The 18,898-nt window shown below is 44.5% G+C and overlaps 1 protein-coding gene and 1 long non-coding RNA gene across 8 annotated transcripts in view; one reads left to right on the forward strand and one right to left on the reverse strand.

Moving 5' to 3' along the window:
• The window catches only part of LOC124037884, a 37,932-nt gene extending 30,965 nt beyond the window's left edge, over positions 1-6,967 (forward strand). Inside the window, exon 3 of the long non-coding RNA XR_006839251.1 lies at positions 6,320-6,967. This is a non-coding gene — a long non-coding RNA (uncharacterized LOC124037884). The remainder of the gene's footprint in view (positions 1-6,319) is intronic.
• The window catches only part of LOC124037882 (carboxyl-terminal PDZ ligand of neuronal nitric oxide synthase protein-like), a 259,421-nt gene that overhangs the window by 178,041 nt on the left and 62,482 nt on the right, over positions 1-18,898 (reverse strand). The window lies entirely within an intron of this gene.

The following is an 18,898-nucleotide window of genomic DNA, read 5'->3' on the forward strand; positions in this document are numbered from 1 at the left end:
ATATTTTCTTATGGCTCTGTCAGTAATCTTTAATTTTCAACAGACACAAAAGACAAATTTCCTTTATATAAAAATCCCCATAACATGAACATTAAATGAAAGAAACCGGTATTCAAGGCACCATCAGTAGCCTATATTTTCTATTTTAGCAAAAGTGGGCTAAATTTACTTCAAAAAAAAAAAATAATAGCAATTTTCTATCATCCACTCAACTGAAATATTTTAAAATATAATTGGATTGAAATACAATAAAATAAAGTGCAAAAATCTATTAATCAAAAACAACACTTTGTTTAAGGAGAAGTAACATGCAGTGAAAACAAATATTAAACTTTAACTTTTAAACTTGAACTGAGTAAAAACTCTAAATATGTGATTGCACAGTAATGTTCACTTGTTTGAGGTTGAGGGTGATACTTGGTGGTGTCCCATCTTTTCCACAAGTTCATCAATGTTCGGGGTAAGGCTCTGAGCTGAGGAAATCCTCAGAATTGAGTGGAGGTGTTCAGCAGTAAGTCGACTTCTGTGTGATGTTTTGTTCAAGTTCATCAAAGAAAACAGTTGTTCACACAGGTATGTGCTGCCAAACATAGACAACGTTTGAGCAGCCTGGATGCGCAGCTGGGGCATTGTGTCGGGGAGGAAACGGGCGAACTCCGCAGCACCCACTGCCGCATATTTTGCCCTCAGTGCATCATTGCATTGGAGGTCAATCAACTCCATTTGGAGGTTTGGTGGTGAGCTTTCCACGTCAACAGCAAATGGGTTACCGAGCAGTTCCAACCTGCTTTTTTGTGCTTCAAAGTCAGCAAATCGGCGTCGAAAGTCAGCGGCAAGCATACCTATTTTATCAGCCAACTGTGCGCTCGGGAACGCACTGGTAGAGAGCTTCTCTTTCATGGTCTGGCAGCTGGGAAAGTGGCTCAAATTTTCTTTCCGCATCTGCGTCTCCCACAGAGTCAGTTTGGTTTTAAATGCCTTCACTGTACTGTACATATCAGAGATGACACGATCCCGACCCTGCAGCTGCAAGTTCATTGCATTCAGATGACTCGTAATGTCACACAGAAAAGCCATTTCACACAGAAACATTTCGTCTCGGAGTTGTGTTGTGTCTTTCCCTTTGCTGTCCAAGAACAGACAAATCTCCTCACGAAGCTCGAAACATCTTTGAAGCACCTTTCCCTGGCTTAGCCATCGCACCTCTGTGTGATAAGGCAAATCACCATGCTCCGTTTCTAACTCCGTCAGAAATGCCTTGAACTGGCGGTGATTCAAACCTTTGGCTCTGATAAAGTTAACTGTGCGCGTGATGATGCTCATTACATGCTCCATTTTCAAGGCTTTACCGCACAACGCTTCCTGGTGTATGTTACAATGATAAGCTGTCAGCTCACCTGTCGCGTTTTCCTCTTGCATCTTTTCCCGTATCTTTGCCACCAGTCCGCTCCTGTGTCCACACATCGCAGGTGCTCCGTCGGTTGTCAAACCCACGAGTTTTTCCCAAGGCAGCTCCATCTCATTTACACATCTTGACGCCACATCCGGCCCGCGGGCCTTGACTCTGACATATGTGGTCTAGGGTGTCAGGTAATATAATAATATAATAATATAAATAAATATAAATAATATATGCCATTTAGCGGACGCTTTTATCCAAAGCGACTTACAGTCATGTGTGCATACATTCTACATATGGGTGGTCCCAGGAATCGAACCCACTACCCTGGCGTTACAAGCGCCATGCTCTACCAACTGAGCTACAGAAGGACCAGGTAGGGTGGAGGTGATATGATTCTTGACTAGTCTCTCAAAGAACTTCATGAAGACGGAGGTGAGTGCTACGGGGCGATAGTCATTTAGCTCAGTTACCTTAGCTTTCTTGGGAACTGGAACAATGGTGGCCCTCTTGAAGCATGTGGGAACAGCAGACTGGGATAAGGATTGATTGAATATGTCCGTAAACACACCAGCCAGCTGGTCTGCGCACACTCTGAGGACACGGCTAGGGATGCCGTCTGGGCCGGCAGCCTTGCGAGGGTTAACACGTTTAAATGCTTTGCTCACGTTGGCTGAGGTGAAGGAGAGCCTGTGTGTTTTAGTAGCGGGACGTGTTGTTGGCACTGTATTGACCTCAAAGCGAGCAAAGAAGTTGTTTAGTTTGTCTGGGAGCAGGACATCATGGTCCGCGATGGGGCTGGTTTTCTTTTTGTAGTCCGTGATTGACTGTAGACCCTGCCACATACCTCTCGTATCTGAGCTGTTGAAATGTGACTCTACTTCGTCTCTATACTGACGCTTAGCTTGTTTGATTGCCTTGCAAGGGAATAGCTACACTGTTTATAATCAGTCATGTTACCGGTCGCCTTGCCCTGATTAAAAGCAGTGGTTCACACTTTCAGTTTTGCATGAATGCTGTCATCAATCCACGGTTTCTGGTTGGGGAAAGTTTTAATAGTTGCTGTGGGTACAACATCACCAATGCACTTGCTAATAAACTCGCTCACCGAATCAGTGTATTCATCAATGTTGTTGTTTGACACTATGCGGAACATATCCCAGTCGACGTGATCAAAGCAATCTTGAAGCGTGGAATCAGATTGGTCGGACCAGCATTAAACAGACCTGAGCACGGGCGTTTCCTGTTTTAGTCTCTGTCTATAGCCTGGGAGCAACAAAATGGAGTCGTGGTCAGATTTTCCGAAAGCAGGGCAGGCCTTTGTATGCGTCGCGGAAGTTAGAGTAACAATGGTGCAGGATTTTCTCCGCCCAGGTAGCACATTCGATATGCTGATAAGATTTAGGGAGTCTTGTTTTCAGATTAGCCTTGTTAAAATCCCCAGCTACAATGAATGCAGCCTCAGGATATGTGGTTTCCAGTTTACAGATTACTCCAATTAAGATAATTCAGGGCCATCGATGTGTCTGCTTGGGCGGGATATATACGGTTATGATTATAATCGAAGAGAATTCTCTTGGTAGATAATGCGGTCTACATTTGATTGCAAGGAATTCTAGGTCAGGTGAGCAAAAGGACTTCCTGTATGTTGTTATGATCACACCAAGTCTCGTTAATCATAAGGCATATCCCCCCGCCCTTCTTCTTACCAGAGAGATGTTTGTTTCTGTCGGCGCAATGCGTGAAGAAACCAGGTGGCTGTACCGACTCCGATAGTGTATCTCGAGTGAGCCACAAAACAAAGAACGTTACAATCTCTGATGTCTCTCTGGAAGGCAACCCTTGCTCGGATTTCGTCTACCTTGTTGTCAAGAGACTGAACATTGGCGAGTAGTAAACACAGGAGTTGTGCGCAATGTGCCCGTCTATGGAGTCTGACCAGAAGACTGCTTCTTCTGCCCTGCTGCGGCGTCGTTGTTTTGGTTCGCCGGCTGGGATCCGATCCATTGTCCTGGGTGGTGGTCCAAACAGAGGATCTTCTTCGGGAAAGGCGTATTCCTGGTCGTATGTGATAAAACTTAAGATTTCCTGGGGTATCAATGTAAGAAATAATACATAAAAAAAATACTGCATAGTTTCCTGAGAACGCGAAGCGAGGCGGCCATCTCTGTCGGCGCTGGATATGGTTATGAGGTACTGGTGGAGGTGTAGTAGGGTTTGGAGGCTTGGAGGTAACATAGTTGACAAGGTTCTCTTTGAATAGGGTATTGCAGGAGTAGGAAAGTGTCCGAAAAGAGTACTGCTCTTCAGCTAAAATAAGAGAGGAAAACAGTAAAACAAAACAATATGTGGTAGGTTCAGGGCTTACTGATCCTGGTCTCTCATAAAAGTGAGAGTGTGGAAGACGTTTGGTGGGGGGAGGGATATTAAGTGGACAAACAGTGAGAGATGAGGCATAACAACATGCAAGCTTTGTTGGCCATTAGTAGCTAATTGTCCAAATCTGGATGTACTCTCAAATTTAAATTGTGGAGAAAGTGCTGCCCACACACTATTGATTTACAGTGAGCACCAAAAGTACTGGGAGAGTGGCACATTTTTTGTTGTCTTGGCTCTGTACTCCAACACTTCGGATTTGAAAGCTGAAGTGCAGACCATCAGCTTTAAGTTGCAGACTGTCAGCAGACCTTCAGGTTTAATTTGAGGGTATTTCTGAGGGCATTTCTTTCTAATGTTCTGTACCCTGACTGGTTCAGCCGTAATGTGTTGGTTCATCGCCAAGTTACAATAACTTAACTTTTTGAGGGAGAGAGGGAGGGAGAGAGAGAGAGATGAAAGACTCAGTGAGAGAGACAGAGAGGAAAACAGAGAGAGAGACAGAGAGAGATATTTACTTCCCATTGCCTTGTCTTAGCCAAGCACCTTGTCTGTTTGACATTAATGTCTAGTGGCTGGAAGGTGATCCTCATTGGGACTAATTACTACTAAGATGGCAGATTAAGCAGACTTCAATGGACAGGGAGGGGCAATCTGTAGCATGAGGGAGCTCTAAGGGGAAAGTTCCGGAACACACCTGAACATTTTTCAAGAAAATGTCTCCATTCAATGCATGCAACAGTAAAGTTATACGTTTGCATAACAAGCAATCTTGTAGGGCTTTCTTTGGAGGACAAAGTCATACAGTCCTTCATCCCTCACCTTCTTTTGGCCCTGGTCTGTGTAATTCATTAAATGTGTTACTTTCCCTGAGTGTGTGTCTTTGAGTGTGTGTGAATGACTGACTCATTAACCGAGTTGTGATAAAGCAGAAATGCCCATACTGTCACGACTTCTACCGAAGGTAACTCCTCTCCCTGTTCGGGTGACGCTCGGCGCTCAGCGTCGCCGGTCTACTAGCCACTACCGATCCCTTTTTCTTTTTCTGGTTGTTTTGTCTGTGTTCCTTTTCACACCTGGTTTTCAATCAGCCCGGCGGAGCGAAACTATGACGTGGGGGATCGGGAGCTGCTAGCTGTTGTCAGAGCCCTGAAGGTGTGGAGACATTGGCTTGAGGGGGCCCAACACCCTTTCCTCATCTGGACTGACCACCGTAATCTAGAGTACATTCGGGCAGCGAGGAGACTGAACCCTCGTCAGGCAAGGTGGGCCATGTTTTTCACCCGATTAAGGTTTACCATCTCCTATAGACCAGGCTCCCAGAACACTAAGGCAGACGCACTGTCCCGACTATATGATACGGAGGAGCGGGCCATTGATCCTGCGCCCATCCTCCCGGCTTCTTGTCTAGTGGCACCTGTAAGGTGGGAGGTGGACGCAGACATTGAGCGAGCATCGCGTGTTGAGCCCACTCCACCAGTGTCCAGCAGGACGGGTGTATGTTCCGCTGGAGGTTAGAGACAGGTTAATTTGGTGGGCTCACACATCCCCCTCCTCTGGTCACCCGGGGATCGGGAGGACGGTGCGATGTCTTAGTGGGAAGTACTGGTGGCCCACTTTAGCCAAGGACGTGAGGGTTTATGTGTCCTCCTGCTCAGTGTGCGCTCAGTGCGAGGCTCCTAGGCACCTGCCCAGAGGGAAGTTACAACCCCTTCCCGTTCCACAGCGGCCTTGGTCACACCTGTCGGTTAACTTCTTGACCGATCTGCCACCGTCACAGGGCAACACCACGATCCTGGTCGTTGTGGATCGGTTTTCTAAGTCCTGTCGTCTCCTCCCTTTGCCCGGTCTCCCTACGGCCCTACAGACGGCGGAGGCCCTGTTTACTCAAGTCTTCCGGCACTACGGGGTGCCTGAGGATATTGTTTCTGATCGGGGTCCCCAGTTCACGTCCAGGGTGTGGAAGGCGTTCATGGAACGTTTGGGGGTCTCGGTCAGCCTGACCTCTGGGTTTCACCCCGAAAGTAATGGGCAGGTGGAAAGAGTGAACCAGGATGTGGGTTGGTTTCTGCGGTCGTATTGCCAGGACCGGCCAGGGGAGTGGGCGAAGTACATCCCCTGGGCTGAGATGGCCCAGAACTCACTCCCCCACTCCTCTACGAACCTGTCGCCCTTCCAATGTGTGTTGGGCTATCAGCCAGTCCTGGTACCATGGCATCAGAGCCAGACCGAGGCTCCTGCGGTGGACGATTGGGTGAAACGCTCAAGGGAAACCTGGGAGGCCGCCCACGGGTACCTTAAACGGGCCGAAAGGTGGCAGAAGGCCAGTGCCGACCGCCATCGCAGCGAGGCCCCGGTGTACACACCGGGGGACCGGGTCTGGCTCTCGACCCGAAACCTGCCCCTCCACCTGCCCTGCCGGAGGCTGGGTCCGTGGTTTGTGGGGCCATTCAAAGTCCCGAGGAGAATAAACGAGGTGTGTTATAGGTTACAGCTCCCCTCTTATTACCGTATTAATCCCTCGTTTCATGTGTCTCTCCTCAGGCCGGTGGTGGCTGGTCCGCTTCAAGAAGATGAGGTGCGGGAGGTCCCTCCGCCCCCCGGCATATGCAGTTCGGTCCATACTGGACTCGAGGTGTCGGGTGGGGGCTCTTCAGTACCTCGTGGACTGTGAGGGGTACGGTCCGGAGGAGAGATGCTGGGTGCCGGTGGAGGACGTACTGGATCCACCTATGCCAAGGGAGTTTCACCGCCTCCACCCGGATTGCCCTGCGCCTCGTCCTCCGGGTCGTCCTCGAGGCCGACGTCGTCGCGCTGCGGCGCTTGGGCGCTCGGTGTCGCCGGTCTACTAGCCACTACCGATCCCTTTTCTTTTTCTGGTTGTTTTGTCTGTGTTCCTTTTCAAACCTGGTTTTCAATTGCTTTGATTTCTGTGGGTATATTGGGCACCTGTTACCTGCCGTAATTCATGCAGGATTAGACTTGTGTGTTTTGCGCTCGATTGTATATGATGTTTGTTTTTTTTTCGCTATTACGCACGTGTATGCAAAGTGTGGGAACTGTGTTTGTTCCTCCGTGTGTTTGCACGAGTTTCTGATTATTCGAGAGCCTTATTAGAGAGCGTAGTTTTGGGATTTTTTTCTGTGCCGTTTTGTATTGGTGGACTATATTATTAAACACGCTTCTCAGACATCCCTGCTCTCCTGCGCCTGACTCCTACACCTCTCACCAAGACGCATGTTATCACACATACACTCTGTAAAACTGGATACAGAACATGTTCTCCAATTTCCCCATACACGAAACACCTTCCTGAGCTTGGCTCTCTCTCTCTCTCTCTCTCTCTCTCTCTCTCTCTCTCTCTCTCTCTCTCTCTCTCTCTCTCTCTCTCTCTCTCTCTCTCTCTCTCTCTCTCTCTCTCTCTCTCTCTCTCTCTCTCTCTCTCTCTCTCTCTCTCTCTCTCTCTCTCACACACACACACACACACACACACACACACACACACACACACACACACACACACACACACACACACACACACACACACACACACACGCACACGCACACGCACACAATAACATAGCCTCCAGAATGCCGCAGACATGGAGTGACAGAAGGGGGTGATGGTGGAGAGGGTCTGTTGACATTTCACATCCCCAGCCTCCAAGGTCTACCCCATCCCACACACACCCTTCTCAGCCCGGGGTGTGTGTGTGAGGCTCTCCCTTAGGGAACTTGTTATGAACATATCAACACAGTGGCTATACTGAAGGCCAGGGCACACACTGATCTCTATCTGTGCATGCTGGTATTTACACTCACATATTCTCAGACCAGTGCAGAGTTGTGTTTTCTCATCGTCTACCAAGGCACACACAGTATTAACGATATGTATATTCTCAAAGACACCCGGACAATGTGGGCATACATTTAGCGTTGAGTTTGTGTTTTATGTACGTTTATATGTACATATAGACAGACTGCATTATATAAAGAAAAAACATACATTGAGTACTCTCAGTGTATGGTAGTGTTTACCTATTCCCAGTTGAGTTTTGGATAGAATTATTTATGGCCAGGTCTTTGCAAAGAAATTATGTGGTAAAATGGTCATTACACAATAATAAGCTGATTCTAGAGCTGTGCTTTGAGACTTTTCTACCCTGAGCCCAGACAACCACAGACATCTCCTCTCCTGCCACACAACGTCCTTGTGAGGCTTAAGGAACCGAGCCTAAAACACAGTGGTGTTATTTTGTTGTTTGTGTTGGTGGGTTTCATCCTCTTTCTCGCCCTCAAACAACTAGCCAATCAAAACTAGCCTAAACAAAGCCACAGCAGATCAGAGGAAGACGTACACAAACACAGACACACAAACGTGCGCGCACACGCACACACACACACTGTTACACAGCCCTAAGTGATTGATCATGTGTTAGTCGATAGTTATAATGTTAGGCCTGTTGTTTGATGCTGCTAGCCAGCAGGCAGTCCCACACAATCACTGGCCTCTAATGATACAGCATGTCGGCTATGCATGCCAACCTGCACACTGTCAAATGTTTTAGTTGTTTCAACTTTTAGTTGATTTAGTTGTATCAAATTAAAAAGAAAAGGTTGCCATTGCCTTAAAATGTTAAGTTACGAATGAATGACTCTTTCTGTGAGCCAAGTCGGACAGCTTGCAAACGTGCTTGGGCTGTAATTGCAAACATTAGAAAAGGTTGTTTACATTTTAGTTCAAGTTGAAGCATCAGCCAATTACAATTGTTGACATAGTTGCACATGATCAAAGCCTACATGCTAGCTGTTCCCAACAGCACCATCTGCTAATCAAAGTTCCGAAAACACGCACCGTTTTTTAACTGGACGATTAGCTCACAGTGTTTTGCGAGCCTGGCTCCTGATGATTTTCGTCATTTGCGGAAATTCGAATCACGGCTGAGATGTTGTTTTTTCCTTTCAAATGTATGATTCCATTTACTCTGTTAACATGTTGTCAAGAGAAGTGCAGCCAAAACCTTGTCAATTAAGATGACGGATGAATTTAATGCTGAGCTTCTTATTGGAATCCCGCTTACAGACCGACACATATGCTACTCGCACTGCTACATAAATAATCGTCGCCACTATAGGGTATATTACACAGACGTGTAGGCCTACACTTACATGTACTATGCTTCATATGAAAATCCAAAACCGTAGCCACTCCATTTAAGAAATGCTATTGGTTTGTGCAGATAGGGTGACACCAAATTTGTTACAGAAAATAATCACTGCCACCTGGTGAGGTTAGCAAATGGCTAACATGTGCGAGGTTATCTTATGGGACCAGCTACAATGTAACGTTCTAAATTCTAAATGTAATTAGCCGATGTGCATTTTGAGACAGACTTGATTTGTACTTTTTCTAATGTTCGCAGTATGGCCTCGCAAGGTTCATACATGCCCACTACATTCTAAACCTGTGCGTGAAAGTAGAGAGACAGCACCTGGTGAAGAAAAACATGTTATTAATCCCAATAACTCAGTCAATATGAACCCTATTTAGAAGAACATTTCCACAGGGAGAGACACTAAGTGGACAAAACATTAGGAACAACTTCCTAACATTGATTTGCACCCCGTTTTGGTTTCAGAGCAGCCTTAATTCGTCAGGGGATGGACTCTACAAGTGTTCAACAGGGATGCTGGCCCATGTTAACGCCAATGCTTCCCACAGTTGTGTCAAGTTGGCTGGATGTGCTTTGGGTGATGGGCCATTCTTGACACACAAGGGAAACGGTTGACCGTGAAAAACCCAGCAGCGTTGCAGTTTTTGACACACTCAAACTGGTGCGCATGGCACCTACTACCATACCCAGTTCAAAGGCACAATCTTTTGTCTTGCCCATTCACCCTCTGAATGGCACACACACACAATCCATATCTCAATTGTCTCAAGGTTTAAAAATGCTCCTTTAATCTGTCTCCTCCCCTTCATCTACATGGATTTAACAAGTGGCATCTATACGGATGTAACAAGTGACATCAATAAGGAATAATACCTGGTCAGTCTATGTCGGTGTTCCTAATGTTTTATAAACTCAGTGTAGTTGCCTCTTGCATTTTGGGATAACCTTTTTGGTAAATACTTTCAGGACTTTTTATTGAGGAGCTTCAATCTATCATTGAACATTGTTACATTTTATACTGTTGTACAGTAGCCTATAAAACTGCAAATGCTTCATCAGCACTGCTGTCTAAGCCTGCTATTATGCTTAATTTCATTATGTTAAGAAAAGAGCCTCTCCACATATGTTTCAGACCATTAATGTGGGCTAATAAACACAACGCTGGTGTCCAACAGAGAGTGGTAAATAGCGTCTGTAGAAAACAGAATGGGACCAGTTAATTGGATATGTCGAATCACCATATGATATTCAGCAATTTGTGCGTCCAATAAGAGGCATGCTAATGAAATTATTTCCTGGAATTAAAATGCTGTGCAGTCTGTGTGTCTGGACTGGCCTTTATGGCTGGCTGCTCAGATCTGTTTCACATCTCCCATAATTCCACAGCTCCACTGACTTCTCTTCAGGACATTTGCATATAAGCAAAACCCACAGAGTGTGGTGGGTATGGATAGTTATGGATCAAAATGCATTTTCGTCATCCCAGCTGCAGTGTTGGCTCCACACAGCTATGTTGACAACACAGAGGATGCGGACTTGAAAAGGCCAGTCTATAAATCAGCTGGAAGTGGACATACACTCTAAGAGGTCTCAATGTTTTTATAATGCAGAACTGGCAGTGAATCATTAAGCTGACAGAAGGACCCTCACTGCCTCACTCTCTGCCAGGCCGTGTGTGTGTGTGTGTGTGTGTGTGTGTGTGTGTGTGTGTGTGTGTGTGTGTGTGTGTGTGTGTGTGTGTGTGTGTGTGTGTGTGTGTGTGTGTGTGTGTGTGTGTGTGTGTGTGTGTGTGTGTGTGTGTGTGTGTGTGTGTGTGTGTGTGAGAAAGAGAAGGAGGTGTTGAGGTGAGAGTGGTGTGTGTGGGTGTTAGAGCAAGCGAGCGAGTGAGAGAAAGAGCAAGCGAGAAAGAGAAGTGAGGTATTACCCCAGATGATTGATCGGCTCTATTAGTGTCAGGCAAAATGTGCTTTGCTGAGAACGCGGATGGAATCAAGGAATCCAGACATTAAACCGAATTCAACAATATTCAAACTTTTACTGAAATGAGTAGAAATCAACTGAATGTGTTGAACTTATTAGAAAGTTCATTCATTTGCCCAAGTTAAATCACAAGACATGAACAAAATGCATCAATGATTCGTATTTCCTGCAACTTTCTGAAACAGCACAGGAATGCCGCAGTCTGTGTCTGTGCGAAGTGCACGTGTATGTCTACTACACTTTATGTAGCCGTTAGTGATGATGCTAATGATAAACCATCTTCTGGTAGAGATGGAAAGGCTTTCCCAAAAACTACAAGGTAGCCTATGCCTACCTGGCAGAATATTTCACGATTATTTGCATCAATCCAGTTGCCATTTGGTTTCCAAACTCTGCAATCACATGAGCGCTACAAAAACATCCTAACCAAACAATTATTATGCTGGTGTGCACTGGAATTAAAGGGTAGCTACACCCAAAAATATACATTTCTTAGCTTTTTCCCAGACCTCAAAAGTGGTCTCCTGATTTATTTAACATTTTGGGGATTTTGAGAACAAAACCTGAAAAAAACTGGGAGAAACAGAAACTTGGAAAACAAAACAGACCATTGTGAAAATATATTTAAAAATGTAGGTATATGATCACATTGGTAATAGATCGTTTGTTGTATTACTTACAACAAATTACTTGTGAAGCACACCTGAGTGAGCATAATAATTAGCTTTTTTTTACTGGACTGATGACCTGCATCTGATGGTCAGTCTGAGGGGCGAGAGGGAGCAGGGGTGAGGCTGCCTCTCCTCCTATGACAAGAGAAAGTGAAACACTTTGCTATATCATTCATTGCAGCTGCAGTGCTGTTTGTCGTGTGAGTGGAAGTAGGGAGAATGCACATTTTATGGCTTATAAAACTGTTGAACAAAATGTTGACAGTGCTGAATATATCACGTTTCAGGTAAGACCCAAGTGCAGACTGTTTGAAGTAACAATGTTTATTACAACCACAGGGGCAGTCAAACGACAGGTCAAAGCAGGCAGGGGTTGGTAATCCAGAGTAGGGGCAACGGCACCGGACGGCAGGCAGTCTCAGGGACAGGCAGAGTGGTCAGGCAGGTGGGCTCAGAGTCAGGACAGGCAATTATCAAAACTAGGAAGGCAAGAAAAGAGAGACTGGGGAAAAGAAGGAGCTGAGAAACAAAATGCTGGTTGACTTGACAAACAAGACGAACTGGCAACAGACAAACAGAGAACACCGGTATAAATACACAGGGGATAATGGGGAAGATGGGCGACACCTGGAGGGGGTGGAAACAAACTGAAGGACAGGTGAAACAGATCAGGGCATAACAACTTAAATATGAATTTACTCATATAAACAGCAGTTCTTAGCTGTATTCGTTGAGTCTCTCCCTAGTCATGGTTTTAATGGTTTAAAAGTCTCACATTATCAACTTTGCTGTGCGTTCGAGGCTTGTTTTTACAGTCTATGGCTTGAGGAAACTGTGCAGACACGTTGATCTGAGCTATCTGATTGGCCAGGGGTAGGCCTATAGGTGCACTTGATTCGCTCTCTGGGCCTGCCGGGAAGGCGGAGTTCTACCTTCAGACCAGTGGAGGGTGCTGAGGGGACAACAGCTCATACTAATGGCTGAAATGGAGCAAGTGGAACAACATCAAACACATGAAAACCATGTGTTTGATGTATTTGATACCATTCCACTAATTCCTCTCCAGCCATTACCATGAGCCCGTCCTCCCCAATTAAGATGCCACCAACCTCCTGTGCATCAGACACATGAATCGCTCAAAATGGGAATACTTTGCCTTCCCGGCCCTAAGCTGCTGAATCATGTGCACCTACTGCCAACAGCGCAAAATGAATTAAACAAATAGGAACACAAGGCTTTATCATTGTTTTTTTTACAGAAATGTTTGGTGATCAACTAGGAATGGCTTGGAGATTGGTGACCACTGATGTAAGCCATCCATTCTGGGCTAAACACTGACCAAACATAGAGAATGAGGTAATGTGACACTAAGTACCCAGGAGCTTAGAGGAACTTCCTGCTAATGTTAATGTTGACACACTGTAAACAAACAACCTCTCTGTGGACTATTAACATTTACTGATTGTAGAGGTATGCTAACTATGCAGGAATCGGTCCAATGAGCCAGCCAATCTCTGCTGATGATCCTTCAGTCGATAGCAGGCCTCAGGGGGAGGCAGGACATTGGTTAGCCTCATATCTCTGTGACTCTCTGCAATAACTTCCCCATAGTGGTAAATAGACTACAAACTATTGAATATATTTTTTTGTTGACACCTCCATTAACAGCTCAAAGAAAATGCTGACACGTGTCTTAAAGATGTGTTTTGAGGTTTTTTTCCCGTTGTGTTGGTTTGTCATGGAGTGGGTGATTGTGTGTGGTCTGGTCTGTGGTTGTAATACTGTCATGACATAGCTGGAGGCAGAGGTTTCTCTTAAAATACACTTTACCTGAAGAAAGGTTGAGTATTTGAAGAAAAACAGAGAAAAATATGGGTCGATTCCATGCCAGTGGGGGTTTAAAAAAAATCATGATGGAAGTGGCCATTCTAGGCCCTTTTTTAGACCTATACATGCCTCCTGTAAGACCCTAAGATCTGTGAATTGTAAATGATACAGACAACATATTTGTGTCGTTATACTTTGGGGCGGCAGGTAACCTGGTGGTTAGAGCGTTGGACTAGTAACCGTAAAGGTTGCAAGACAAGGTAAAAATATGTAATTCTGCACCTGAACAAGGCACTGTTCCTAGGCTGTCAATGAAAATAATAATTTGTTCTTAACTGACTTGCCTAGTTAAAAAAAGGTACATAAAAAATACTTGTTATGGTGTGCTCTAAAATGTGGGCCTAAAATTCATCATTTGAGAATTTTCTCAAAAATGGTTTGTGATATAAAGGTAAAAAACATGTTAAACATCCTTCCTCCTAATTAAGTTAAATTTTGAGAATTGCCATAATTTGAGATACCAAAAATATCTCCCTCTGGCGTGGAATTGCACATTGACTTCGAAGCGCTCAAGCAGAATCCATTATGTTCTCAAGGTAGCAGTAATTCAATTTCAATCATATGTATCTATAAAGCCATTTTTACATCAGCAGTTGTCACAAAGTGCTTATACAGAAACCGAGCCTAAAACCACAGAGAGCAAGCAATGCAGATGTAGAAGTGTGGTGGATAGGAAAAACTCCCTAGGAAGGCTGGAAACTAGGAAGAGAACTAGAGAGGAACCAGGCTCGGAGGGGTGGCCAGTCCTCTTCTGGCTGTGCCATGTGGAGATTATAAGAGTACACTATCAGTTGAAGAATAACACTATCACTAACACTGATTTGCATCAGTTACAGTGAAATGCATAGATCACAGCTGTCTCTATCTCTCTGTGGAGGAGGCCATTGGTTTATGAACATGACAGTGATTCACCAGCAAACAATTTCCATAGTGGATCACAGCTCTCCAGATTAGGACTACCCTCAAGATTTCCATGGTGTTGCTGTGTGCGTGGGTGTGTGAATGCATATGTGTGTGTGTGTGTGTGTGTGCGTATGTGTGTCAGGTAGCCAATTTAATATGCCTACATTAATTCTCAGAGCCTAGCACTAGCAGCCAGGCTGAACAGTAGAGCTCGGGGGATTTCTCATTTGACATTTTGCTAAGGAAAAGCCATTACCTCTCCAATACAGAAGCCACCTTTTCTACCTGGCCTCTAATACCAGGGAGCTTCGTGTCTAAATGAAGTAGCAGCAGCAGCTGCAGTCTCTGGGCTACATTACCCTGTGACAAGATGAAAGAGTTTTGTTGGGCTCCAAGGGCTGTGTGTGTGTGGAGGGAAGGAAACACACTTCAGTCTGCTGACAACACACTAAGGCTGCTAGATGAGTTTGTCATCTTCTAAAGAGGCAACAGGGGAATCTCTGCTGATATCTTTATTAATGTACAGTGCACTAAGCTAAGACCGTGCCTCCTGAATGAGTAATTCCCCTGAGAGCTCTGTCAACAAGCAGTAAAACATATCCTTAACATATATATGGGCACTTCTATCGGGGTTGATATATTTTTCGTAAGGGAAATTCAATTCTGAAAATGTTTTATATTTTTTATTTTACCTTTGTTTAACCAGGTAGGCAAGTTGAGAACATGTTCTCATTTACAACTGCGACCTGGCCAAGATAAAGCAAAGCAGTTCGACACATTCGACACAGAGTTACACATGGAGTAAAACAAACATACAGTCAATAATACAGTACAAAAACAAGTCTATATACAATGTGAGCAAATGAGGTGAGATAAAGGAGGTAAAGGCAATACAAGGGCCACAGTGACGAAGTAAATACAATATAGCAATTAAAAACACAAGTATGAGATTTAAAAGTGGTAAGGGACAGATCGAAATGTACTGGGGGGCAGGGGCTGGTCGAACTTAAGGTGTCATTAAAAAAATGGACCCTCCTCCCCAGCATTAAACATATTTTCACATGACCCTCCCCTTGTACTGTAAAATGAACTGAACACCAACCCCCTCATAGAATTAACTGAAAATAATGTTTATGACCAAAAATAACTAACTGTAGCCACCCTGTGTTTATAAACGTGGATATCGACTTTGCCATTTCAGCATGCTTTTGTGGCACAGTCAATGCCACTCAGGGCTACGGGCCAGAAGGTTGAGGGTTTGCCAACCACCACAGACATACTCACTCTCCCTCCCTCACACTATGATCAGAGCCGGGTGCAGACAATGATCAGCTAGGGAGAATCTGATTTTCAACATTTTGATGTCATTTTTATAATTATATACTGTAGGTTTCTGTGCCAATGCACTACACAACCAATAAACAAAGCCTACCGACTTTGGGCACTTCAATATCATGGTTTGCGTTTTCAACGGCACTATAAATAGATGATGTAAATCTCGACAAACAGAAAATACATCCCTCCCTGGGTAAGCCTACCCAGTATCGAAGGTTTGGCTTGACAATCTCCGAATGTCATTCAACTTTTTGGTGTTGTACAATATAGATAGATGAAAAAATGCTCAACCTCCAGATGAGTATTAGGGGGAAGTTTAAGTACTATACTTACAAGCTTGTTTGGCTGGCAGCTTATTCTTTAGATGTTTGGGGCTGCTGGTGAACCATGATGTGCAGGCAAACCAAAGTGACACTGGACTAGAGCACTTGCCAGGGACTCGAGGCTGTCTATAGCTAGGTTTACATCCAATTGGTTACAGATTTACATGCAAATATTCTAAAACCTTCATAAAAACGATATGCCATTTCAGAGTCTCCATTAGCAAAATTTGGTGCTGGACAACATGAAAGGGAATATTTTAATTTACTGGACATTTGAGAAATGTAATGGACATCCATACGAAGATCTTGGCGCAGCCAGCGGCATCAAAAACTGAGGGATGTTGGCCAAATGAGCCACATTTACGTGTCCTTAAAAGCAGCCATAACAAATTTGTGTTTCGATATGTAGCATATGCAAAACTTTATAGCCTATTTTTTCATTGTTTTTTAGGATACTTTCCCAAAATAATAATTGTCCATCTTATGGTTCTGCTGTCAGAGATTTTAGCAGAAAATGTATCAGGGCATTGCATGCATGAGCTTATAGGCTTATGTGTCCACTGTATGATATTCATGTGTATTATCATGAACTTCAAATAGGCATACCGGTAGTCAGTGATGTTGTGTTAAAAAAAATAGGTGAGTAAACTGTGAAAAAAGTAATGCGCCCTAAACTTTCAATGCATTTGTTTGGATGAAAAGTTGGGTAAAAGGCATTTAATTTAGTTGACCCTCCACCAGGCCTACACCACATGCCGGTAGCCTACCCTCTCAGCCAAGGCATATGGTGGAGGGTAAATTAAATTACAGCAAAAATTAGGAAATACAAAGGAAAAGTAAGTTGGTGGTTGAAATATCCCTCTAGTGGTGTGGGGGCTGTGCTTTGGCAAAGTGGGTGGGGTTATATCCTTCCTGTTTGGCCCTGTCTAGGGGTATCATCGGATGGGACCCCTCCTGTCTCAGCCTCCAGTATTTATGCTGCAGTAGTTTGTGCCGGGGGGGCTAGGGTCAGTTTGTTATATCTGGAGTACTTCTCCTGTCTTATCTGGTGTCCTGTGTGAATTTAATTATGCTCTCTCTAATTCTCTCGGAGGGCCTGAGCCCTAGGACCATGCCTCAGGATTACCTGGCATCATGACTCCTTGCTGTCTCCAGTCCACCTGGCCGTGCTGCTGCTTCAGTTTCAACTGTTCTGCCTGCGGCTATGGAATCCTGACCTGTTCACCGGACTGTTCACCGTCACAGACCTGCTGTTTTCAACTCTCTAGAGACAGCAGGAGTGGTAGAGATACTCTTAATGATCGGCTATGAAAAGCCAACTGACATTTACTCCTGAGGTGCTGACTTGCTGAACCCTCGACAACTACTGTGATTATTATTATTTGACCATGCTGGTCATTTATGAACATTTGAACATCTTGGCCATGTTCTGTTATAATCTCCACCCGGCACAGCCAGAAGAGGACTGGCCACCCCACATAGCCTGGTTCCTCTCTAGGTTTCTTCCTAGGTTTTGGCATTTCTAGGGAGTTTTTAATAGCCACCGTGCTTCTACACCTGCATTGCTTGCTGTTTGGGGTTTTAGGCTGGCTTTCTGTACAGCACTTTGAGATATCAGCTGATGTACGAAGGGCTTTATAAATACATTTGATTTGAAAATCAATGTGTAAAGGAGCTCAGCTGAGGCTGAAATTAAGCACTACAGGATGAACAGTGCCGCCACATAGAAATAAATGGTTTAAACCATGACAGAGAGGTGGGGGTGTTCATTTCATTGGGGGTGTCAAACCTAAAAGTGTGCCCCCCCTGCACCACAATGGCATTCGATAAGTTCAAGCTTCCGTTGCTAGGGCTGTTCATAGAACTTGCAAAATTCTGACAGGTTACGTAAGGAACCAAATCGCCTGTTGCTATGCTGGTTACTTGGCTCTGTTTTACCTGGTAGCGGTCGCGAAGGACGGAGAACGCAGGCAGTTGAAGTTCTATTTCACCTCATAAGCTCTCGCTCAGTCCGCACAAAATTATTACCTCAGAATTGCTCCCCAAGGATGGTGTTTTTGACGGTGACTACCTGCTGACTACCTACTGTTTCAGAGGACCAAAAAAATTAGAAAGGGAACACTTTCTTTGCAACATATTTGTCTTTATATAGAACATATTGTAAAATAGGAAAAAAATTATATAAGCTGTTTTAAGATTGACTTTGCTAGCTGCTGTACTTTTTTACAGTGCCTTGCAAAAGTATTAATCCCCCTTTGTGTTTTTCCTATTTTGTTGCATTACAACCTGTAATTTAAATATATTTTATTTGGATTTCATGTAATGGACATACACAAATCTGATGCAACCAATTACCTTCAGAAGTCACAAAATTAGTTAAATAAAGTCCACCTGTGTGCAATATAGGAGACACCTGAAACCCCACCTCTTTAAGGAATACCTAGGATAGGATAAGTAATCCCTCTCACCCCCCCCCCTTTAAGATTTAGATGCACTATTGTAAAGTGACTGTTCCACTGGATGTCATAAGGTGAATGCACCAATTTGTGAGTCGCTGGATAAGAGCGTCTGCTAAATGACTTAAATGTAAATGTATATAAGTTTCACATAATCTGTCACATGATCTGTCACACCACTAAGCAAGGGGCACCACCAAGTAAGCAGCACCATGAAGACCAAGGAGCTCTCCAAACAGGTCAGGGACAGAGTTGTGGAGAAGTACAGATCAGGGTTGGGTTATAAAACAATATTTGAAACTTTGAACATCCAACAGAGCACCATTAAATCCATTATAAAAAATGGAAAGAATATGGCACCACAACAAACCTGCCAAGAGAGGGCCACCCACCA

The sequence above is a fragment of the Oncorhynchus gorbuscha genome, linkage group LG06 (genome assembly GCF_021184085.1).
Source record: "Oncorhynchus gorbuscha isolate QuinsamMale2020 ecotype Even-year linkage group LG06, OgorEven_v1.0, whole genome shotgun sequence".
Lineage (NCBI taxonomy): Eukaryota > Metazoa > Chordata > Actinopteri > Salmoniformes > Salmonidae > Oncorhynchus > Oncorhynchus gorbuscha.